Below are 25544 nucleotides of genomic sequence, written 5' to 3'. Positions count from 1 at the left end.
TTGCCCAAAACATGCTTCTTCAGGAGGTCTCCAGGACTCTGAACAAATCTGAATCGTATTATGTGATATCATCTACTCTTGCATTTTGCTCTGTACTTGTAATATTACTATTGTACTCTCATACTGTTTTGAGGATTACTTGTGTTCTGTTTTGTGTATTGTGTTGACCCCATTTTTGACACCCACTACATGCCCCACATATCTGAAAAGGGGTGTCTCTTCAAATTGCCTTTCCTGAAATTTCTTCCATTTTTTTTTCCTTACAAGGATTTTTTGGGAGTTTTTTCTTGTCTTCTTAGAGAGTAAAGGCTGCCAAAAGACATGGCCTGTTAAAGACCATTGAGACACTCCTTCTGCAATCTCGGGCTATACAAAAATAAATTGTATTGCATAAATGGTAAAATCTCTTGGAAATTCATCAAATGTGATATAGCCTTTAGCAAATGAATTTACAGTAAGTGACTTACAAAAGAGGCCAACATAACCCAGTAATCATCACTCTGGAGACTATTTTAAAAAATGCGCTACAGGACTAGGTTACAAAAATTGATCATCACAAGTTAAGACTTTAAATCAAATAGAACAATACAAAACTAGTTTTAATATTTCCTTAGCTACTAATGGTTTATCATCAAAGCCATTATCACTTAGAAAGATACTCACAGAACACGAGAATCTTCAAATGCTTCTTAAATACAGAATAGAGTAAAATAAATGAGGGAATCAGCAGCTTGGACAGAGGTGTGTAGCATTTTCCACCAGCTAGGACCTTCACATTTCTGCTTAAAAAACAACTTAAAACTCACCCCTTCAAACCACTTTCTTCATACTATTGATCATCTTTTCGCCCTCTTACATATTATTTGTTATTTTAATTGTTGTGTTCTCTTGTTTTCTCCCCCACTTCAAAGACATGCAGGTTAGATGAATGGCATTTTTTTTTTGTTCACCCTGCAATAGACTGGCAACAGCAGTTGTTCTTACCTTGTGCCTAACAATTGATGGGTTTAGGCTGCAGATGCCCCACAGCCCTGCCCTGGATAAACAGGTTAAGAAAACAGGTGAACAGTTGGATATTTTGTAATTTGTTTTGATAATGTATTTTATGATTTTATTCTGTACAGTGTCCTTAGGCTTCCTGAAACGTTCAAATCAAACAGAAATTATTATCATTATGAAACTTGTATCTTTTAATTAACTCAGTGGAGGCCAGATGAGAATATGCTCCCCCATATAAGCCTTGATTCCACTTCCAATTATAGTTTAAGGGAGTTTTCATTGCCACTGCCACTTTGGTCTTTCTTATTGTGGTCCAGGCTCAGAAATCTGCACAACTGCTTTGTGGCAATGTCCATTGTGAAAAGAGCTCATTTCATTACTTTTCCTTGAGAGGGGTGCAGTGCCAGCAAGTTAAGCAGGTCAGACCAGTCCTCCTTGTCCTAATCTACTGATTCCAGCTCTTCCTGGGGAATTCTCAGGAATTCCCAAGCCAGCTGAGAGATATAATTCCTCCATTGTGTTCTGTGCCTACCATATAATCTTCGTTCAGTGGTACATGTTCAGAGAAGCTGTAGAGGGAGCTGACTGGAGGGCAACCTTGTGACATGCCCAAACCATCTCAGCTGGCTTTGTTCAATCTGGAGGAGCAGTGACACTACTCTCAAGCTCCCTCAAATTGATGAGATTCCCACCTTATGATGGAGTGTCAGCCAAGCCACACTGCAAAGAAACTTCATTTCTGCTGCTTGTACTTACAATCTCATTCTTTCTGTTATTAACTACAGATTGATTACTGGGACTCAACCCAGCAGCTAGGCCTGGGGTGATGTTCTTCAGCAAACACCTAGTGGTTGGAAAATCCACATAACCTGGCCGGGTGCAGCCTAATGTGCAGCCATCTTGTGCGATTACCACTGCCAAGACTGAGGGTGAGGGATGGTTGCAATAGTAGTTTAGTAGCATGCATAGGTGGGAAAGATCTACACAGACTAATAAAAAGAGCTATACCAGTAAATCAAACTGAACTGAATTATTATTATGAGCTCCAAAGGATCATTGTCTCAAACTCTTATGGGTATTTGGCACTACAATAGTTCTCACCAGCACCTGGCAGTGTCTTTTCTTCTTCACTGACACAATGAAATGCACATTCCTTGGCAATGTGTACTGCTCCCTCTCCCTTGGGGCATTGCTGCAGTTTGTGCCAACCTGTTCTGATTGCTATCACCTAGCACTACAACATTTTTAAAGAGCAGAACAAATCAACAAGAAAGCCAAAAATAAGTGGTTCTGTCAGTAAACAAAACTTTACTCACAAGACTTTGGAAATGGGCCCAAAAGAGAACTGATAACTGATTATGCATGTCCTTTAATAATGAGTGAAGTTATTCTAAGACAAGCAACTTGAAGGCACCAGCCACTAGCCGGGAATTCAAGACTGGGAGTCTGCTTTGGATTCCCGGCTCAGAGACTGGGATGGGAGGTATAACTATATTTTATATTTACACAAGTTACAATTTTCATCTGACATGACTTAGAAGACCAGGATATGTACCAAATGCTTACAGGTATTATTTAAAGTCAAGATTAAGTGACAACAGTGGAACTGAACAGGAGACTTTGTTGGTTAAGATCGAGTTTCATATGTATACAGCTTTTACTTGAATATTGTTGTCCGTTTTGCCCTTAGCCCTGAACTGCATTTATTGGGCTTAAAAAGGGATGAATGGAAATTTTGTGTTTCGTTTTAGCTGTTGTAATTCTAAATAAAAATAGTGTTCTTGGTTAATAAAAGGTAATATTATATACAGTTGAAGTCAGAAGTTCACATATACTAACTCTTTAAAAATCACTTTATAAACCCTCCACAGATTTTATTCTACCAAATTATAAATCTGCCATATTGTTTTAGACATTTGCTTTGTGCAGGTTGAAATGATTTTTTTCCAGCAATGTTTACAGACAGTATTTCACTTTTCATTGACTGTATCAAAATTCCAGTGGGTGATAAGTTTACATATCCTTTGTTAACTGCGCGTTCAAACAGCTTAGAAAATTCCAGAAAATGATGTCAAGCCTCCAAGCAATTAGACAATTAGCTTCTGATGGCCAATTAGCCTAACTGGAGTCAACATGTGGATATATGATAACGCCTAGCATCAAACTCAATGCCTCTTTGCTGGACATAATGAGAAAATCAAAAGAAATCAACCAAGACCTCAGAAAACAATTGTGGACCTCCACAAATCTGGTTCATCCTTGGGAACAATTTTCAAATTCCTGAAGGTTCCATATTCCTCTGTACAAACAATAACATACAAGTATAAACACCACACAACCCTCACACCGCTCACGAAGGAGACCCATTCTGTCTCCTAGAGAAGAACGCACCTTGGCACAAAAAGGGCAAATCACTCAGAGAACAACAGCAAAGGATCCTGTGAACATGCTGGAGGAGACAGGTAGACGAGTATCTACAGGTATATCCACAGTAAAATGAAAGGCTACTCAGCAAGGCAGAAGCCAATGCTCCAAGGCCACCATAAAAAAGCTAGACTACAGTTTGCAGTGACACATGGGGATAAAGATCTTACATTCTGGAGAAATGGCCTCTAGTCTGATGAATCCAAGATTGGAGGAAAAATGGTGAGGCTTTCAAGCCAAAGAACACTATCCCAACCGTCAACCCCAGAGGGTTCGGGATGTAGAATTTTGTTGTGGGTGTGCTTTGCTGCAGGAGGGACTGGTGTACTTCAAAAAAAGATGCCATCATGTGGAAGGAAAATTACATAGATATACTGCAGCAACATCTCAAGAGCACAGCAAGGAAGTTAAAGGTCAGTTGCAAATGGGTCTTGCAAATGGACAACGACCCCAAGCATACCTCCAAAGTTGTGACAAAATGGCTTAAGGACAACAAGGTCAAAGTATTGGAGCGGCCATCACAAAACTCTGATCTCAATCTGATTGAAAATTTGTGGGCAGAACTGAAAAAGCATGTCCGAGCATAGAGACTTACAAACCTGTCCCAGTTACACCTGGAGGAATGGGACAAAACTCCAGCAACTTATTGTAATAAGCGACCTAAAATGATTGGCTCAAGATAAACAATTTAAAGGCAATGCTACCAAATATTAACAAAGTGTATGTAAACTTGTGACCAACTGGAATTGTGATAAGAGTCAATAAAAAGTGAAATACTCTAGTCTCTGGACATTTTTGGAAAAGATTACTTTGTCCTGCACAAAGTAGATGTCTTAAATGATATGCCAAATATATAGTTTGTTTGTATAAAATCTATGGAGGTGCAATAATGTGAGTTTAATCGAATTCAATCTAAGTCTATATAAACTTCTGATATCAACTGTATAAAAATGAATTGAACAATTTTCTGTAAAATGAATTTAAAACAGCACACTGAAGCTTTTCAATACAGCTGCTCAGTTGTGTGCACATAAACAATATTATGCATACAGTATATTACAATTGTTATAGAGCACAAATGACAAAATCAGCCAAATATACTTACATGTGTGCAAAATGAAGAAATAATACAGGACTGGGTAATGCAGATTACATTACTGTACTTTTAATCCGTCTTAAACTGATAGCCATTATGCAGAAAGCTGCAGATCATCTCTATGACAAACTAACATTGAGTACTTAAAGGTGACAAATTATTTAACAGAAGTGTGTCATGAAATGCTACTTTATACCTATAGAAATACACCTTTCACTGTGACTTCTCTTTTAGCATTAGCAAAGTCAGAATTTTTTCTCTACTTTTTGTAGTTATTTTGGGTATGTGTTTAAGTGGTGGTTGTTGTTATTTGTTATTTATTAAATTATTATATTACTTGAGATTCTATAATTCCTTCTTGTGACAAATAAGTTCTATCTATCTATCTATCTATCTATCTATCTATCTATCTATCTATCTATCTATCTATCTATCTATCTATCTATCTATCTAGCACCAGAGATACTTAATGTAAATACTGACATGAAAGTAAAGTACAATAATGCTCACTGTATGACAGAATGTAACGCTGAAAGTGCAGGAAATGTTGACACCTGCTTTCATGGGATTCACATATCTGACACAAGAGTTAGAGCCTTTACTATATTATTTGCAGAGTAACTTGGAAACTGCAAACCACTTGCTCCATGTCACTCCACTTGCTTTACTTTCTAAAAGGCACTAAGTAAAAGCAACACGGCAAGTTTAGCTTTTGCTACAAGGAAACAATACGCACATTCCTTCACAGCCTAGTAGTAAATGGAACATATACACACACACTGAGATAATAAAAAACAATTGTACTCACAAGTCAGCGTCTCTGTCTGTTGCTTAGAGAATGTCTCCCTCCACCGCTGCACTCCATGTTATAGCAAAGCAGCTTTGGGAGCTCCTGCTGTGAGCTAATCCATTAAGAATGAGGTGGGTGGAGTCAGCTTGATAACTGCCAGGTTTAAATTCCAGTAACAAAGTATTTCCTCAGAATCCACTCCCTAAGGAACATCCATTCATTAGTTAAAAAAAGCAATTACTTTGTTTAGATTTTCTTTAGAGCACTATTAAAAAAAGAATACTTTAGTCAAAAAATAAAAAAATAAATATATATACTAACTAGAAGTAGCTGAGCACAGAATCATAGAGTGGAAGATTAACTCATTGGTTTAGTTTAATAAGAAATGTCAATGACTGCATGGACCTCCACAACATCCTTTCACACTAGGATTGCAGAGGCACACGTGGGAGGCTCATGTTTCGGGATTTTAGTTGCACCTTTCACAATGTTATTCTAGAACTTCCATAGAAAGCATTGGACCTTTCATTTTTTTGACTGATTATTTTGACCAATCAATAAATTCTGTATTTCAATCAATAATTCAGTACTTCAATAAACATAAATTCAGTATGTCACTGTGACTGGTTATGTGCACTTACATAAATACAGTCAATACACATGTCCCATAGGACTGGAAATAGAGTAAAATAACTGATTGACAGATTTTATTTTGGAGCCCTAATATGTCTTTGAGTAAAGGCCATGTCATATTTGACCACTTTTCCAGTGATTTTTGGCTGTAGCCCTCATTTACTGTACATAACCTTAGTCAGTCAGACGCAGTTAATAATGATAAGTCTTTACATTTATATACTGTGTTTCTCACTACTCAAAGCACTTCAGTGAGTGGGGAGCCACTTCAACCACCACTAATGTGCAGCATCCACCTGGATAATGCGGCGGCAGCCATTTTTGTGCCAGTACGCTCAACCCAGATTAGATGTTATGTGGTGAAGGGGTGAGAGAGAGTGAGATAGCCAATTAGAGGTAAAGGATGATTAGGAGGCCAGAATGGGCAATTTAGCCTGGACGTCAGGATACACACTGCTCTTTATGAAGGACGCCCATGGATCTTTTATTACTACACAGAGTCAGCACTTCGGTTGTACATCTCATTCAAAGGACACCATCATTTTCACAGTCCAGTGTCCCCATCACTGCACTGGTGCAATGGGATCCATGTTCAGACCACAGGGTAAGCACCCCCTGCTGGTCTCACCAACACCTCTTCCAGCAGCAACCCAAGCTTTTCCTAGATGTTCTCTCATCCAAGTACTGGCCGGGCCCAAACATGCTTAGCTTCAGGAGGATGACCTCTCTGAACTGCATGTGGCATAGCTGATGGTTAGCAGCATGCTTCCATGATCTCCTGTCATGTAATGCGACATGGCCTCTGCTATTCCTTTCAATAAAACCAATCATGTTTGATCTTCTCTTTAGTTGTAGGAGCACATTTGAGTGCATGACAAATAACAAGCAATGAATGCTCTTCCATAAGTATAATGTATATAATGAAGCAATGAGGAATCAGGAGCAAGGAACACAGACCTCACAAACAGCAGAGAAGTGTGATGTTTTCGGTGTTATGTACCACAACAGAATGAAAAAGAGGACAGGATTACAGCTGACCTGGGTGTACCTGTTAATGCTTCTTACTGCACCAGCACTATCAGGCAGCAATCTCAGCCCTCAGGGTGTGCATGACATTTACCAAAATTGACATGTCAGGTGATTTTCATCTGTGTAGATTAGCATGGTCCAGTAACGAGATCAGCAAATGGAGCTGGCAAGTCTGACATACTCTACAAGTACAGGCCACATATTGTGGCATTGGTTTAAGGAAGAACGAATCCTTTCAGAAGGAGATGTCACCTCAGCTGTCATTTCTTATTTTTCCTATGATTCCAGACTTATGGGCGCCCTGTGTACGTAGGTATAATTGGGTTCTATTATTAAGCATTAAACACTTAAACTAAAAAAAGACATCAGTTAATAGAAGCTTGTAGTTAGTATATGAGGAGAGCAGACAGGTTTAGTATTTTCTAAGAGCTGAAAAATTGTGTGCATGGTGGGAGCAGTGGTCAGCTGTTTAACGTGGCCAAGAGAATGAGTAAATATTAGCTTGAATAAAATGTGCAATGAGTTTACATTCCATTGAATTATCTGGCAACAAACACTGGCCTGAGATTATGAAAGTGTAGACACACCTTATGTAAATGCTGATCCAAATCAATGGATGGCAGATGACCAATACCAGTCCTGGAGAATACAAAAAGTCCTGTTTGCTTCCAGATGTAGGAATTTAAAGTGAATTTAGACCTCTTCTATTGCTCTTGTGCCTTTAAAAGTAAAAGTGGACATTAAAAGCCAGTTAAGTATCCAACACACTTTTGCAGGAAGGGGATTAGTTTCAGTAAGGTGACTCTTTTTAATGAAGTGTGTGTTCCCTGACGGAGAAAATTGCCACCTTAATGACCAATACTAGGCAAGATGAGGCTGGGTCATCACCAGTGAGACTGACTCCCTTAAACTACTTACTGGTGAACCATTATAATGTGGACATTGCACATTCCCTGCTTTGACTGATCCATCTTTTAGATTACTGACATTTCCAGATGCACAGCACATTTATGAGCTCTATACCAACACTTCTGGATTGAAGTGAACTGTTAGATGCTATGAACCAGCTTGAATTTAACTGCCTTGAAATGCTACAAAAGTCAGTCATAATTTAGTTAGTATTCCTCAATGCCTCCAAATCAGCAATGACACCACACGTGTGATGGATCTGTTTAAGTGTCATTTATTTATAAAATCTATTAATGGACTACAACAACATAATGTCAGAAAGGAAGTGTACAAGAGGATGCATAGCCATGCCAAGTAAAATAAAACTTTATGTTTTATAGCCCGTTAAGGTACACATTTATAAAAACAAAAGCATTCCCAGGTCATTTTTCATAACCTGTTCTGTTGTCATGTCTGCTCACTTCAAAGGCAAATGGTGGTGGACTCAGATACCCTTTGTTCTGCACTAATTACTTGCTAGACTAGGGCTATCACCCTGGTGGATATCAGCATTTCTTGTGCGTGTGTATGGGCTTTTAGACTTTACCTCCATTAAAAATAGTTCTCGATAATGCATTTTCAGCATGGCTAAGCATTTTGCCTTACATTCAGTGCCAGTCTGCTTAGGCAATAGTTTGTTTTGATGCCCTGTTGTTCATTTGCTCCTTCAAACCACTGCAGATGTGTAGATGTGTATGGTTACATCCTTATATGTGCTGGGTGAAAACAACAGTTTGTTTTGGCACAAAAATGAATTCTCTACAGTGGCTCTGAAACAAATTAAATCATGCAAAAACAAATCAGAATATCCATCCATTATCCAACCCGCTACATCCTAACTACAGGGTCACGGGGGTCTGCTGGAGCCAATCCCAGCCAACACAGGGTGCAAGGCAGAAAACAAACCCTGGGCAGGACGCCAGCCCACCGCAGCAAATCAGAATATACAAAAACAAATTGAATTCCCAAAAACAAATTGGAAATGCAAAACAAAGCAAATCAGAAAATACAAAAACAACTCAGAATAGGCAGCACAAAAACAAATGAGAAAATGCAAAAAAACATATTGGAAACACAAAAACAAGAAGCAACACATGAAAATGAAGCAACACACAATCCAAATGACAATATGCAAACAAATTGGGATGAATGGAGGAAGAAAAAGCAGTGCATAACCCAAATCGAAGCAGAAAAGACAGTGAAAGTTAAATGTATGCCATGATTCAGTCCCAACTTTTTAATGAGTGGTGTGGCAGAAGCTCCTCCTTGAACCGTCACCTTATCGTGGTGGAGGGGTTTGCGTGTCCCAATGATCCTAGGAGCTATGTTGTCCGGGGCTTTATGCCTGGTAGAACCACCAAGGCAAACTGGTCCTAGGTGAGGGATGAGACAAAGAGCGGTTCAACAAACCTCCAATGAAGAGCAAAAACTTTGGACAACGTTTTCCCTTGCCGGACGCGGTCACCGGGGCCCCCTCTGGAGCCAGGCCTGGAGGTGGGGCTCGATGGCGAGCGCCTGGTGGCGGGCCTGCACCCATGGGGCTCGGCGGGCACAGCCGAAGAGGTAACGTGGGTCCTCCTCCCCATGGGCTCACCACCTATGGGAGGGGCCAAGGAGGTTGGGTGCAGTGTGAGTTGGGTGGTGGCGGCGGGACCTTGGCGGTCTGATCCTCGGCTACAGAAACTGGCTCTTGGGGCGTGGAATGTCACCTCTCTGAAGGGAAGGAGCCTGAGCTAGTGCGCAGGTCAGAGGTTCCGCTAGATATAGTCGGACTCGCCTCGACGCACAGCTTGGACTCTGGAACCAATCTTCTTGAGAGGGGCTGGACTCTCTACCACTCTGGAGTTGCCCCCGGTGAGAGGCGCCGAGCAGGTGTGGGCATACTTATTGCCCCCCGACTTGGAGCCTGTGCATTGGGGTTTACCCTGGTGGGCGAGGGTGGCCTCCCTCCGCCGGGTGGGGGAAGGGTCCTGACTGTTGTTTGTGCGTATGCGCGAACAGCAGTTTGGAGTATCCACCCTTTTGGAGTCTCTGGAGGGTTGCTAGAGGGCATACCTTCTGGGGATTCCCTCGTTTTGCTGGGAGACTTCAATGCTCACGTGGGCAATGACAGTGAGACCTGGAAGGGCGTGATTGGGAGGAATGGCCCCGATCTGAACCCGAGGGTGTTTTGTTATTGGACTTCTGTGCTCGTCATGGATTGTCCATAACGAACACCATGTTCAAGCATAAGGGTGTTCATATGTGCACTTGGCACCAGGACACCCTAGGCCTCAGGTTGATGATCGACTTTGTGGTCGTGTCGCCGGACTTGCGGCCATATGTCTTGGACACTCGGGTGAAGAGAGGGGCGGAGCTGTCAACTGATCACCACCTGGTGGTGAGTTGGCCGATGGTGGGGAAGATGCGGTCAGACCTGGTAGGCCCAAGCGTGTTGTGAGGGTCTGCTGGGAACGGCTGGCAGAGTCCCCTGTCAGAAGTAGCTTCAACTCCCACCTCCGGCAGAACTTCAACCCGTCCCGAGGGAGGTGGGGACATTGAGTCGAATGGGCCATGTTCCGTGCCTCTATTGTTGAGGCGGCTGACGGAGCTGTGGCCGCAAGGTGGTGGTGCCTGTCGTGGCGGCAATCCCGAACCCGTTGGTGGACACCGCGTGAGGGATGCCGTCAAGCTGAAGAAGGAGTCCTATAGGACTTTTTTGTCCTGTGGGTCTCTGGAGGCAGCTGATAGGTACCGGCAGGGCAAGCGGAACGCGGCTTCGTTGTTGCTGAGGCAAAAACTCGGGCATGGGAGGAGTTTGGAGAGGCCATGGAGAGCGACTTTGGACGGCTTCGAGGAGATTCTGGTCCACCGTCCGGCGTCTCAGGAGGGAAGCAGTGCAGTGTCAACACCGTATATGGTGGGGATGGTGCGCTGCTGACCTCGACTTCGGGCGTTGTGGGTCGGTGGGAGGAGTACTTCAAGACCTCCTCAATCCCACTAACATGCCTTCCAATGAGGAAGCAGAGCCTGGGGACTCTGAGGTGGGCTCTCCCATCTCTGGGACTGAAGTCACCGAGGTGGTCAAAAAACTCCTTGGTGGCAGGGCCCGGGGTGGATGAGATACCGAGTTCCTTAAGGCTCTGGATGTTGTAGGACTGTCTTGGTTGACACGTCTCTGCAACATCGCATGGACATCGGGACAGTGCCTCTGGATTGGCAGACCGGGGTGGTGGTCCCCTCTTTAAAAGGGGACGGAGGGTGTGTTCCAACTATAGAGGGATCACACTCCTCAGCCTCCCTGGAAAAGTCTATTGGGGGTTCTGGAGAGGAGGGTCCGTCGGATAGTCGAACCTCGGATTCAGGAGGAACAGTGTGGTTTTCGTCCTGGTCGCGGAACAGTGGACCAGCTCTTCACCCTTAGCAGAGTCCTGGAGGGTGCATGGGAGTTTGCCCGACCGGTCTACATGTGTTTTGTGGACTTGGAAAAGGCATTCGACCGTGTCCCTCGGGAATCCTGTGGGGGTGCTCGGGAGTATGGGGTACGGACCCCTGATAAGAGCTGTTCGGTCTCTGTACAACCGGTGTCAGAGCTTGGTCCGCATTGCCGCAGTAAGTCGAGCCCGTTTCCAGTGAGAGTTGGACTCCGCCAGGGCTGCCCTTTGTCACCGATTCTGTTCATAACTTTTATGGACAGAATTTCTAGGCGCAGCCAGGGTGTTGAAGGGGTCGGTTTGGTGGACTCAGGATTGGGTCACTGCTTTTGCAGATGATGTTGTCCTGTTTGCTTCATCAGGCCGTGATCTTCAGCTCTCTCTGGATCGGTTCGCAGCTGAGTGTGAAGCGGCTGGGATGAGAATCAGCACCTCCAAATCCGAGCATGGTCCTCAGCGGAAAAGGGTGGAGTGCCCTCTCTGGGTTGGGGAGAGATCCTGCCCCAAGTGGAGGAGTTCAAGTATCTCGGGGTCTTGTTCACGAGTGAGGGAAGAGATTGACAGGCGGATCGGTGCGGCATCCGCAGTGATGCGGGCTCTGCATCGGTCTGTCGTGGTGAAAAAGGAGCTGAGCCGTAAGGCAAAGCTCTCAATTTACCAGTCGATCTACGCTCCTACCCTCACCTATGGTCATGAGCTATGGGTAGTGACCGAAAGAACGAGATCGCGAATACAAGCGGCTGAAATGAGTTTCCTCCGCAGGGTGTCTGGGCTTTCCCTTAAAGATAGGGTGAGAAGCTCAGTCATCCGGGAGGGGCTCAGAGTAGAGCCACTGCTCCTCCGCATCGAGAGGAGTCAGATGAGGTGGCTCGGGCATCTGATCAGGATGCCTCCTGGACGCCTCCCTGGTGAGGTGTTCCGGCACGTCCAACGGGAGGAGGCCCGGGGAAGACCCAGGACACGCTGGAGGGACTATGTCTCCCGGCTGGCCTGGGAACGCCTTTGGGATTCTCCCGAAGAGCTGGAAGAAGTGGCGGGGAGAGGGAAGTCTGGGCCTCTCTGCTTAAGCTGCTGCCCCCGCGACCCGACCTCGGATAAGCGGAAGAGGATGGATGGATGGATGGATGGTGTGGCAGAAGCGAGAACACTAGAAGGTAAAAGAGATCTCTTTAGGCGCTTTTCCACTGCATAGTACGGCACAGCACGGTTCAGTACAGCTCACCTTGGTTCGGCTCAGTTCGGCTCGGTTTGCGTTTCGACTGCAGTTTAGTACCGCTTTAGAGTGGGCGGGATTATTCACGTGTCGTTATAGTTGCGCCGCCTCTACTGCCGTGACATCATCGTAAACGCGCCACAAGCGACCTCCTGAAAAACTTTTTCATTCCGCGTCGCCCCATCCAGCTCTCGCTGGATCTGCTCCTCGGCTACCAACGAGGAACGTCTGTACTTCCTCAACAGACCACGAAACAGCCATTTTTGGTTAAAACAAAATGGTGCGTGCGAACCTTCGCTGGCTGTGCTAAAAATCTAGCGGGTCTGTTGTGTCTCATGTCGCAAGTTCAGTGACGCAGTAATGACGATTTTCTCCGGCCAATCAGTGACCAGCAGAGTTTACACGCCACGTTTTGGTAACGGTTCGGCGCGCTTGGAACCTCGGCTGAGGTGGTACTAAAAAAAGGACCAGGTACCAGGTACTGTTCCCAGTGGAAAACCCTCCAAAAGTGAGCTGAAATGAACCGTGTCGTGCCGTACTATGCAGTGGAAAAGCGCCATTTATCTTTTTTTAGGTGTTTTTATGAACTTTGGCAGAAAATATAACATTTGTATAATGTTGAGAACTCTCTGCCAGAGCAGTGTTTAAAGTATTACAAACATATTCTGTATTTTTAACAGGCAGTGAAGCTAAAACTTAAAGTCGAAAGCATTCCATGCTGAAAAACAGTTGATATTAGCATTATTCTTATTGCACTAGTATACACACTACTGACATGTATTACTTAAGATGTGAAATGTACTGTTTGTATGATAGTTCTGTTCCAAGTATAATTAACTTTCACGTCAACATTGTTGTAAGTATTAGATCAGTCAGTCAGTCATTTCCCAACCCGCTATATCCTAACACTGGGTCTATAGGGTCTGCTGGAGTCGATCCCAGCCAGCACAGGGCGCAAGGCAGGAAACAAATCCCTGGGCAGGGCGCCAGCCCACTGCAGGTCACACACCCACACACCAAACACACACTAGGGATAATTTAGGACCGCCAATGCACCTAACCTGAGGAAACCCACACAGACATGGGGAGAACATGCAAACTCCACGCGGGGGGACCTGGGAAGTGAACCCAAGTCTCCTTATTGTGAGGCAGCAGTGCTACCACTGTGCCACCGTGCTGCCCTGTAGTATTAGGTGTGGACCAAAAATGTATTTTAACTACTTGAGGGTGAGAGAGAAGGAGAAATGGAATCAGTGCTTTAAGCCAGACTGCTGGGATGTGGCCCTAAAAAGTAGCATTGTTAGCTTCCTCAGCTCATACACACCACCCAACTGTATCTCACTTCACTCACAAAGGCTCAGAGGCGGCCCATATGCCACACTTTCCCCCGTGAGCTGACCCAAGGCTAGGGTCCACATATGACGCTCACCGGAGGTCAAGCATCAAAACCGATGAGCTTCAGTTGTCAGAAGACACGAGATTAAAAGTGCTGTGTCTGTGCCCCCTTTTACCCACTACTCACAGGGCCGCTTTTATAGACAGCTTCTCAGGGTACTTCGGACAGAGCACGTCCACTGGAGGAGCGTGTCCATCTTACATTCTGCCATTCATACACACTGCCATTACTGTCTATTATTTTTCAACAATTTTGATCATTTCGGTCCCAGATCCAGTGTGATTCAGGAAATTTGCACTATACTTAAGTCACATTTCAATTTCTTTATTTGATATCACCATATTTAGAAAGTGGGTATGAAAAGAGCCAGACACTCCTTTTAATGTATGACAGTGTTTAGTTAAATCACATAAATTAGTTTGGTCATTCTTTTAAAATGCTACGATGTATGCTGGAAAAGCCAGAGGTTAAAGTAAAAAGAAAAAAAGAATTAATTAATTATGGGGTCTTATTGGGTGGTGTGGTGCAAGCAATGATGCCAATTGTCTCCTGTCTAGTTAGGTATTTTTAATGATTTAAAGTTTTACACACACAAGTTTTTCAGTCCTATACTGACTGTTAGAAAACCATAACATAATGCTGAGAGTGAAGTGGCAAGCAACAATTCATACGACACCAGGGTGTTTGCAGGACTAACATAGCTGGCCAAAAGCAATCATCTGTAAGACATGCGGCAATAAATAATTTGAATGCAATTTATTAGTTGGCTGAATTTAGACCAAACTATAATATCTGATATCAAAGCATCAGATTAGTTCTGCTATGCTTGCAGAAGACATGTCAGATTTCTACTGGACAGAAACCCAGAGAGTGCTCTAAGCTATTGTAACACTATCTCTTCTGCCAAAGTACATAAAAGAGATAAGAGATCTCTATTACTTTTCAGCATTCTCATTTCCACCATACTACTCGTTGAAAAGCTGGGACTGAATCGTGATGTACGTTTAGCTTTCACTGTTACTTCGAGAAGACTCTATTGGGTTTTTTCTGCTTCAATTTGGGTTATGCAGTGCTCTTTCTGTTTTCATGCTCCCCTATTTGTCTGTGCATTTGTTTATGTGCTGCTTATATTTGCTTTTATTGGATTTGTTTTCATTTTCTGATTTATTTTTGCGTTTCCAATTTTGTTTTTTTGTTTTGTTTTTTTTTTGCATTTTCTCATTTATTTTTGTGTATTCAACTTGTTTTAGTGTTTTTGGATTTATTTTTGAATTTCCAATTTGCTTTTGCATTTTCTTGTTTTTCAATGGTTCCATAATTTGCTTTTCCACAATTTAATTTGATTTTACACATTGCACTTCAGGGCCACTGTAGTTATCTGTAAATAATGTGGCTGTTAGCAAATATGGTTGATTATTTGACACATTCCACTGGAAACTTGCCATCAGATTTGATTTAAGACTACCAGTTTAATATATCATCAATTAAAGGATATAACAAATGCATGTTCATTCATTTGTTTTTGCAGAAAGTGGAGCCCAAAGCCTTCTGGTGCAGTAAGGGAACCAACACTGGACAGGACATCATCTATCTCAGGGCACTCAAACTCATACTGGGCCAATTCAGAGATTCCAAATTAAGAAACATCTTTGGGAAATGGAAAAAAAAAAAATAGAGTACCTACGAAACAAAAAAATTATAAGTGAAATATGCAGACTACACAGACCTACTCTTATTACTATTCCGAACTAAAAAAATGAATATTGGTTAGGCTTCAGCTTCCCTGCGACCCTGTTCAGGATAAGTACGTTTGGAAATGGATGGATGGATTTAGATGAATGTTGGAACAACAAGCTGCTGGTAATTTGACAAATAAGAATACTAAACTGTCATAAAAACCTACCTACTGTATCTGAAGAAGGTGTGAATTTATTATTATTTCAATTATTATCTGGATAAAATAACAGACAGAAAAGTGAGCTCTAACTGTACAACTCCTTCCATCGATGTTATTAGTAATTTCAACCTAATAAAAGAACCAGGGTAAATTTTAAAATGAAACCAAGAATTTAACCATGTCATGTTGCACACTTTTTCCAGCAATTTTAAGTTGCAGACTTCATTTACATAATTTACATACAGTGTGCCCCAGTGATTACCATTTGTGCAATTTGACATTCCCTGAAACTCTGTTCACTTTCCCCTGACAAGCAAGTTTCATATCGATTTTGTCTTAAGTTGTAGGGGGTTACTTGTGTGCACGTGCAAGCTGACATCCAACGGGCAATCTCCTAGAAGTACAACACATATAATGCATTGACGTGGAATAAGAAACACAGGTGTTTTAGAAATCAAAAAAACTCTTTAGGGGCTCATCTGTGTGATGTTGAATATTTTATGTACCGTGACAAAATGGAAAAAAAGCATGGTGATGTGTTGCATGTTGCTTTGGGTATGCAAGTAAGAATTCCATTGTATTCTGCTCACATGGCAATACATCAACTATTACGACCTCTTCTACTGCTAACTACTAATTATTACTATTGCTATTAGAAGTCAAACCCTCCAAAGTCAGTTCAGGAACTATTACAGTTTTCTTTCTATATGCTACCATTAACTAACATTGTCAGAAGCTCTCTTTCCTTTTTATTTAGGATGAAATTCAGCTCTACTTAACAGTAAGACCTAATGATTTTTAAGGTACATACACATATAATGCGTGTTACAGCTATATTTTGCTGTCTGTCCTAAAGAAACAAATTGACACCACATGGACAAATTTTGTTGAAATGTGAACACTTATTCTTTAAGGAGATTTGTTGCGACAGTACAACTTGTTGAGATATCTTGTTCTTAGATTTCTGCCTTAACACCTTGACAGGTTTAGGGCTGATTTCAAAATTCTTATAAATAAAAGAAGCTTTTTGGCCTCATATACTTACAGTAAGTCCTTACAAATGCATGCATATGTGAGTGTGTATTACAATCACAAGATTCCAAGTGTTGCAAAAATTCTAATGATAAATAAAACTTCTGTACAAGGTGTATCTTAATGCTGCTGGACCCCTAAATTCGGGAATGATCTGTCTCCTACATTAAGGGTGACCTGTTTAAGACCAGGCTGAAGACTCACTACTAACCCTTACTAGACTCTTACTATTGTAATAACATTCATGAGTCAATCATGACTGATTATTATACATTTATATAATCACTTATATTACAATCATTGTTATAATTAGATTTTTTTCCTTTTTAGCATCATGCTCTGGCACTTTTAAGTCTCTGCTTTCTGAACTAAGCTGTTAGTGGTGGCTCTGAGGCTAGGGATCTGCACTGCAATCAGAAGATTGTCGGTTCGAATCCCGTAAATGCCAAAAGGGACTCTGCTCTGTTGGGCCCTTGAGCAAGGCCCTTAACCTGCAACTGCTGAGTGCTTTGAGTAGTGAGAAAAGCGCTATATAAATGCAAAGAATTATTATTATTATTATTCCTAGCCATGGATAAAGAAATCAGAATGGTTAGGATCCTTTAGCAGCAGTTTTGAAACATCACCTCGTACAATAGTTACAGTCAACAGAGAGAGAAATATTACTCTGTGATCCTGGGAAGGCAGCCAATCAGTTTATATCAGCCAAGCTACAAAAATGACCCCACGACTGTACATCTTTCCACTTACTAGAGTTTTCCCCTCTTCTATTGTCAGCTGGCTGAAAATGTACTAGGAGGATTTTCAGCTAGCAGGATAATTATATTTTATCCTGTGTTTATGGATCTTTGAAATGTATTTTTATTGCTTTATTGAGTCTGTACATCTGTATGAGGACACTGAGCCGACTCAATTGAGAGAAGGTAGCTGACAGATGGGGATTCAAACTTGAGCTCCTGGAGTTGTGAGAGGGCTGCAGACATAGGCTCCGGCTCTCTTAACCTGAAGACTGTACAATTTGAATGTGGACAGATAAATATGAATTTGTTGTTTCTTCAAAATAAAGTTGTCACATTGCTTTGCATGTGTCAATTATATACAGTAGTCCATTTTATTCCTTTACTCTTATCTGTTTAAAAAAGCCTACTACATATACTGTATTGTACTGTGTGCTTAAAAAACCACTTAAGGTTTAGACAAAAGGAAAGTGACTAATGGATTATTTTCAGGACATATGATAAAAGAAAACACAGGAAAAATACTGTAGTTAACATCAAAACCAAATTTACACACTAAAAACAGAGATGTCACCCATCCATAGTCAAGGCATGATTAAAGATATTTTGAGACTTTTTCACCAAAATGGCTGCTACATGATCAGCCCCACAAAAGGATGTAAAACACCATCAGATCGGAGATAACTCATTTAGTGTTGGCTAACTAATGTGCAATGGCAACAATTTAAATACCCTGCGCCCTAGTTGATCATGGTGCAGATGGTCTCTTCTGATCACATCCAAGAGAGAATGCATTTTTAGGTCTCCCCTGTTAGCATTGCTTGCTGTCCTGTACACGCTAAGAAAATCCACACAGACATGGAGAAGAATGTATAAACAGTGACCTGGTATGGGATTTGAACAAGCCCGCTGGAACGATGAGGGAGCAGGGCTATCCACTGTGCCACCCTACTCCAAAGCCAATGAAATAAGGTTTTAGAAAAACATTTTTCATTAAAAATCACTACTGAAAAAGTGATAGCTCTGTGACTAAATGATCTGGGCTGGTAACTCAAAGGGTGCCGGTTCAGATCGTGGCAGAGACAGAAGGAATGCTACTCCATTGGGCTCTTGAGCAAGGCCTTTAACCAGCAATTGTTCCAGGGGTGCTGTACAAATAGCTGACCCTGTGCTCTGACCCTAAAACCCTCTGGAGAGTGAGTTGGGGTATGTAAAAAAATGACCAATTCCTAATATAAGAAACTGTATGTAGTGAATAAAGGATTAAAAATCACTAGAAAGATCAAAAAAAAAAAACTGACATAGAAGAAAAATTTGATTTTGGCTTCCCAACAATGCAATACTATAATAAAGACCCGGAATTCATTTGGTTGTCAGCTGTGGTCTCTCTCGGAAGAAACAGATGACCTGAAAAGCAGATGGCCAGCAAATAAACCCTTTTTTTATAGAGAATGAAAAAAAGTGATGAATGAATCAAATGTGACTAAAAGGAATTAACTTACAGAAATGACTCATCAGGGTTTGCTTCTAGAGAATAATAAATCTTTTAAATATAGATTTAGAAATAAACTAGCTTTAAAGTAGACTTTTTTTTGGGGGGTGGAAACATCTCATTTATCATTTTAATAAAAACAGTAAAACTGAAAATGTTGATCATAGATAGATAGATAGATAGATAGATAGATAGATAGATAGATAGATAGATAGCCCTATATTTGTCCTCGAAGGAAATTTAGCTTTTAAAAGAAGTTTAGTAAATAAATAAGTAAATTAATATTATAACAGATAACAACAACCTTTCTGAAATACACACTAGAATTAGTAAAAAGAAAGAAAACCTCTGACTTGGCTAATGATAAGCGAGCAGTGAGAGCTGCAGTGAGCCGCTAGACAGGCCTTTGGTATAAAGGAGCCTCAGTTTGTGTTTTCTTGACACACTTCTGTGAATAACTGGTCAGCTAAAAGTCCTCAATGCTAGTATTTCAAAGAGAATGTGAAATGCAGAATGAAAAAATTCAGCAGTTTAACAATTGCATATACTGTTATGCATTACACAGCCTTCACAAAGACCTTTTTTACTCTTAATAACACTAAAAAGGCTTCATTAATGTGGCTTACTAAAATATCTTCACTTTCACTTCAAATGGTCAGAGGTAGCATAAATGAAAAACTGCAATTGAATCCTTCAACTTCACAAGTGATTTCATCGGCGTATCACATGCTCTTAGCAGACCTCACAGCACAGAGATGATAATCACTATTAAAGTTTTATAGGCATTATTAAAACCAAAAGAAGCCTTCCTTCAGGTCTTATTACATAACAGTATATAAGTAATACTTGTAGATGCATTTTTGCCAGACTAAACTAAAATGTTACCTTTGAAGTTTTCAATAAAAAGGTAATCATAAAATAGGATGCAAATGCAGTTTCCAAACTCTGAGCATAATTAAAAAATGAAGAAAAAGTTTTCAGACAAATGATTATGAACCAGATTATTCTTTCATAGCAATTTAATCTATTTTCTAATCTGTTAGTCACCATACTTATCACAGTGGGGCAAAGGCAAACAATGATAAAATGCAAGGCCCCCAAATACCCTTTGTTCAAATTCTTTTATTTGTTTGAACTGTTCAAGAATAAGTAATAAAAAATAAAAATAAAACATGACATATGCAAGAATGAATTACAAACAGAAGTGTGTTTGTCTACAGTATCAGAACAGGCAGCTATATGAATATGGTGCAGCATTCTGGGTTCAAGCTGCTGAAATGTGGAGCTTGAATGTTCTCTCCATGTCTGTTTCCCCTTACATGTCTTCTGGGTCGACTGCTGATTCTAAATTGACCACATCGCATGTTGCATGAGCAGACTGTGTGAGCAATGGCTGCCTTGTTTCTGATCTTCCTGAATAAAGTTCAGGTCCCTGTGACCCTGACTTGGTTTAGACAGGCATGAGAAAGTTAAATATCTTATGTGAAAAGTATCCACACTCTTATGAGACAAGTATGCATTTTAGACTTTTATTCTTGTGTTGCTGAAAATGCATTTATGAATGGCAGATTTCGATAGACTCCTAGGTATGTTACCTTGTTGTTTTGGAGGGGCTTTTGTGATTCTTAGAACTGAATTTAATTGAAGAGAGATACTGACACTCACTTGTAGAGCCAAACTAGAGGGTGGTGTTCAACAAGGAAGCCTAGTGATCTGAGAGACCCACTCAAAACAACTGAGAGGGGGGTATTAGGTGAGCTTATCACCCACAAGAAAGAAAGATGAGAATCAGGGATAATGCCACTCAAGTAACACCAATGTACGGGTCAGATGCCTAATTTTCTGGGTCATGGACAACAGATTTTATCATATCAGTCCATCACAAGGCACAGTCACACACATACTGACACATGGCCAGTTTAGAGTTCCAATAAATGTGTCTGTGGGATGTAGAGGTAAACTGGATTCTAGACACAGGGAGTACATGCAAAGCAAAGCAAGACATTGAATGACCAAGGTTTCAACCCCCAGCCTCCTATAAGGGAGAAGCAGAAGTGCTGACCAATGCACTCAGTGTGTTTACGTTCCCTTTAACTGTTCGGCTATTCACAGAAACCAATAAGTTTTAATAATGTCATTTGTTTCCTAATTATGGTTAGAAAAGGCGAAATACTGGTTTCTGAGAAACAGAGGTGTGAACCGGTGATGTGGCCACGTAAACCGGTAAGTTAAGGAGTTTCACTGTCTGTGAGTGTCTGTGGTGCCTGTGTATGTGTCAGCTTCTCACACATGCGCTACCAGCAGGCAAAAGCAGAAAATGGTGGAAGCATCCAAAAAGATAGATTTCCTGAGATATGTGCTCAGGCGATTACATTATTCTTCCAACCAGTTTAAATAATCTGTCTCGGTATTTCAGAAATCATTACATTTCTGTTGCTGAGCTGAACGTACAGTGCTAAGCTCAGCAGCACAATCTTTGGAGACACAGGTTCTATGCCTGTTTTCAGATTCACAGAAACTGTTTTTTTTTTGTTTGTTTTAGCTCTTTATATTGACGTTTTGCCAAGGACTGAAAGACAAGGTAACATTATATTTAAAAAAAATAACCTATTGTTATACCAATGAGGTGACTTCATCTTTGGAGCATTGCCCCTGACTAAGCCAAAGTAAAATTATTGCCAGGAACTGACACTGTTTACTTCATGAAGCTCTCATGAATGGGCTATTTGGTTAAATACATAGTCATTTGTTGATATTAGTTCAATTGGTGTTTCAGAGATTTTGAAAGCCACGAATAACAAAAACCAAAATTACAGCCACTGTCCAGGCAAGGCTTTGGGATCCCCTGGTTTAGAGACATCTAAAATTCAATTCAGTTCAGCTTGGTGTATTTTCGTATAGCGCAGTTCCCTGAGGGTGGGTGCAGAGCAGTTTCACAAGTAGATAAAAGAAGACAGACTTTAGAAATTACTAATAAGATAATGAGTCCACAAAAAGACACAGACTTGTCTGAGCAGACAGAAAAACATCATTTGAAACTGCAGCCCAGCAGTATCTGTCTTTTAATTAATGGTATAACTAATTGTTGATCTTCAAACTCACTGATTTCTGCATTTTGTCCTTGAGAGCACTGTGGCTGATAGTTTTCATAGTCAACATATAATAACTTTACCTTCTAGTCTGAAACTTAACATATTGTCTTTTCAAACAGATTTTTAATAATCTTTCAGCTGCTGTCTTCACAATAGGATTTACTTTCTAACAACTGTAGCTGGGCTTTGTAGTGTGTTCTATATTTCAATACTGCACTCTTAAAACTACTGGTGCTTTAATGGCACTTTATGGTTCTTTACTGGGTTGTGTGGTTCCTCGTAGAAATATTGTTTGACAAAGGACCGTCACTTTATGGGAAGAGTTCTTTGCATATAAAGTTAGTTCTTTATACTTTGAAAAACTTCCCGATATGTAGAAAAAACTGAAATCTTTAATTTATGGTAGACTAACTAGCAGGGCACTAACAGATTACGAAAACACAGAGTTAGCCTTTTGTTACATACATGCAAGAGCAAGAGACTTCCTAAAATCAACGAGTCAATGGTACTACACAAATCTGTCACCATCTAGTCATGGTTGTTTCTTGGAAGGAGACTGTTACAGATCTAAATAAATGAAGGTTCTTTCTAGAACTTTTATGTGGATGGGTCTGATGTACAGGAACCATTTGTGGTTCCCAAAAGGTTCCTCTATGGCATCGCTCTGAGGAATCACTCTGGCACCAAGTGTGGGGTGGCATGGTGGTGTAGTGGTTTGCAGTGCTTCTTCACAGTTACAGGAGACTTGGTTCAAATCTTGGCCTAATCGCTGTCTCAGAAATGTGTATGCTCTGCCTGTATCTTACTGATTTTTCTCCTACATCTCAAAGACATGTAGTTAGGTTAGATGGAGCCGAATTTGGTTCCATCTGCCTGAAAGTGCTGTTAATAGACTGACACCCTACCCAGTCTTCCGCAATCCCTGCAAGGCTGCACAGCCCTGTGGTAATAAACTACATTTTCCAACCATCCACTATCCAACCCGTTATATCCTAACTACAGGGTCACGGGGGTCTGCTGGAGCCAATCCCAACCAACACAGGGCGCAAGGCAGGAAACAAACCCCAGGCAGGGTGCCAGCCCACCGCAGAGCACACACACACACACATACAACCACACACCAAGCACACACTTGGGACAATTTACAATCGCCAATTCACCTAACCTGCATGTCTTTGGACTGTTGGAGGAAACCGGAGTACCCGGAAGAAACCCACACAGACATGGGGAGAACATGCAAACTCCATGCAGGGAGGACCCAGGAAGTCTCTTAACTGTGAGGCGGCAGCGCTACCCACTGTGCCACCACACCGCCCATTATGTAAATTCAAAATTTTACATTTGCTTAGAACACACTTTTATGCAAACCGATTTACAAAAGCGGTCAACGAAATCGAGTAACATTAGTCTGGGGGGCTCTTTGGAAAGTTACTGGACAAGGTTATAAAACTGATCACCATAAATGAAGAGTGATTTACAATAACCCAACAGCTTATGTCAGTTAGACAGGTGGGATTGAGTTCGTACAATTGAGACATTCAGTAATTTATAATTGAGGGCTTCATTCATTCTATTTTCTAATTACGCTTACGCAAAGCTAGCATCAATCTTGACAACACTGGGTATTAGGAAGGAGTCAACCCAGGATGTAATGCCATAATATTGTCAATCAGACTTACACACAGTCATACTCATCCTTCATCTACACATTTACTAACCTCACATAATCCAATTTTAACTCCACAAGAAGCTGAAGTCTACCTTATTGCAATAGGGCAGGACATTACCCTTATACTGGGCACACTCATTCTCACACTCCGTCACATTTGTTTACACAATGAGTCAACTTTAAAAACATGTCATCTAATATGAACAGTTCTGACATGGGAGAGTAAGTAAGCACCCACAGTGATAAGGAAAGAACAAGTAAATCCGCACAGATTGCAACTTGGGCAGGAATCAGTCCGAAATCCTTGAAGTTGGGAACATAAGTGCAAGCTACTGTGCGACTTTCTTGTCCTTTAAAACGCTTCATCCCTCATTAACTGAGACAATTATGAAGTATTCAGACAACAGTTTAGTATAGTGGCAGCCGACTGTATATAATACGACAGAAAGATAATTTAAGAATATTTAGAATTATGCAACACTACCTGACCAGTAAAGTTCAGAACCACACTTTAAATTCTACGTGACACTCCCGTTTTTTACTTCATTCTTAACGCTCTTTCTCATTTTTATAATACTGAACAAACACAAAAGCCTATTTAGCTGAGATCTGTTAAAGGCATAAATTAGCCCGGTGGAAACAATGCCATCTAAGTGGTCACTAAAGGGCTACTTCCAGGAAATCTTTACTTTTATCTCCATGGCTTGTTTTCCCTTTAATTACCTCCCACTTCAAAGCGGAGTGTTAAAGGTGGGAGCACGCAAGTCTGTCACCCTTCAGTGGGAGCAACAGGCGATTTTACAGCGCTGCGATTGCAGACCAGGCACCTCAAGTGTAACTTGAAGAAACCCCCAAAAGGCCAGCTAAAGAAATTAAAGTGCAAACTCTTAAAAAATAAAACAAAGCAAGGTATCCACTGGTTATAACGGAATTTAAACCTGCAGCGTATCGATCGCTCGTCTTCTTGTATAACACTGATTTTTTAAAAAAAAAAATGTAAATTGGACTTATTTTATGTTATCATAGTTTCAGGTTTTTTTGCAAAGCGGGTGCAGTATTACGAGCATGGATGAAAACTGCCATAGTGAGCGTTCACGACTCACCTGAAGTCCGGCCAGTGAGGGACGCAGATTGAGACTTGGAAGCCGCGCAAAGCGACGCGACCACTCAGCAGCAAAGAAAGGATGGGCAGCTTTGCTCGCGCCGGCCGCATCCGGGTACGCCCGCAACGGAAAGGGTTCCGCAAACTTCTGTCAAAGAGAGCGCCAACAGCCTTATTTTGCCTTTTCTTTGAAATTCGGAGAAGACCATTTTGTAATCTCCGATCCTTCTGCAGTGACGTGAGGGGTGCGCGTGTGGAGACTCGTCCTGGTAAAGGTGATGACACAAAGAGTGGAAGAAAGTTAAGTCCTATCCCAATGCTGTTATTTGAAGGAGCACATCGGTAGTTTGCTTATAATGTCAATGGGTGACAGTGGCTGGAAAAAAAAAATCGTCTAAATGATTTTTATTATTACATGTTATGTACTTCGAAAGTGAAACTAGTCAGCTACTTACAACCGGGCTTTGCCCTGTTCATATCTGGCATGGGCACTCGTGTCTTGGGCGCGTCTGACGTACATACGCAACTCACATTTCATTGCTGTAAAAACAATTCCTATTTCGAAAAATATCTTAAGTAGGA

General features: G+C 41.4%; 1 protein-coding gene across 2 annotated transcripts in view; it reads right to left on the bottom strand.

Moving 5' to 3' along the window:
• The window catches only part of LOC120523946 (leukotriene B4 receptor 1-like), a 52909-nt gene extending 27569 nt beyond the window's left edge, over positions 1-25340 (bottom strand). The window contains exons 1-3 of one of the 2 annotated variants that reach the window (XM_039745692.1): positions 24964-25340; positions 7559-7690; positions 5328-5511 (exon numbers count right to left, since the gene is read on the bottom strand). The gene's annotated coding sequence lies outside the window, so the exon portion shown is untranslated. The remainder of the gene's footprint in view (positions 1-5327; positions 5512-7558; positions 7691-24963) is intronic. The other variant, XM_039745683.1, reaches the window with a different exon arrangement.
• Positions 25341-25544: the final 204 nt, after the last annotated feature.

This window comes from Polypterus senegalus, chromosome 1 (genome assembly GCF_016835505.1).
Source record: "Polypterus senegalus isolate Bchr_013 chromosome 1, ASM1683550v1, whole genome shotgun sequence".
Classification (NCBI taxonomy): domain Eukaryota; kingdom Metazoa; phylum Chordata; class Cladistia; order Polypteriformes; family Polypteridae; genus Polypterus; species Polypterus senegalus.
Note: the sequence above shows the minus strand (reverse complement) of the source record. Positions and strands in the feature narration are given on the sequence as shown.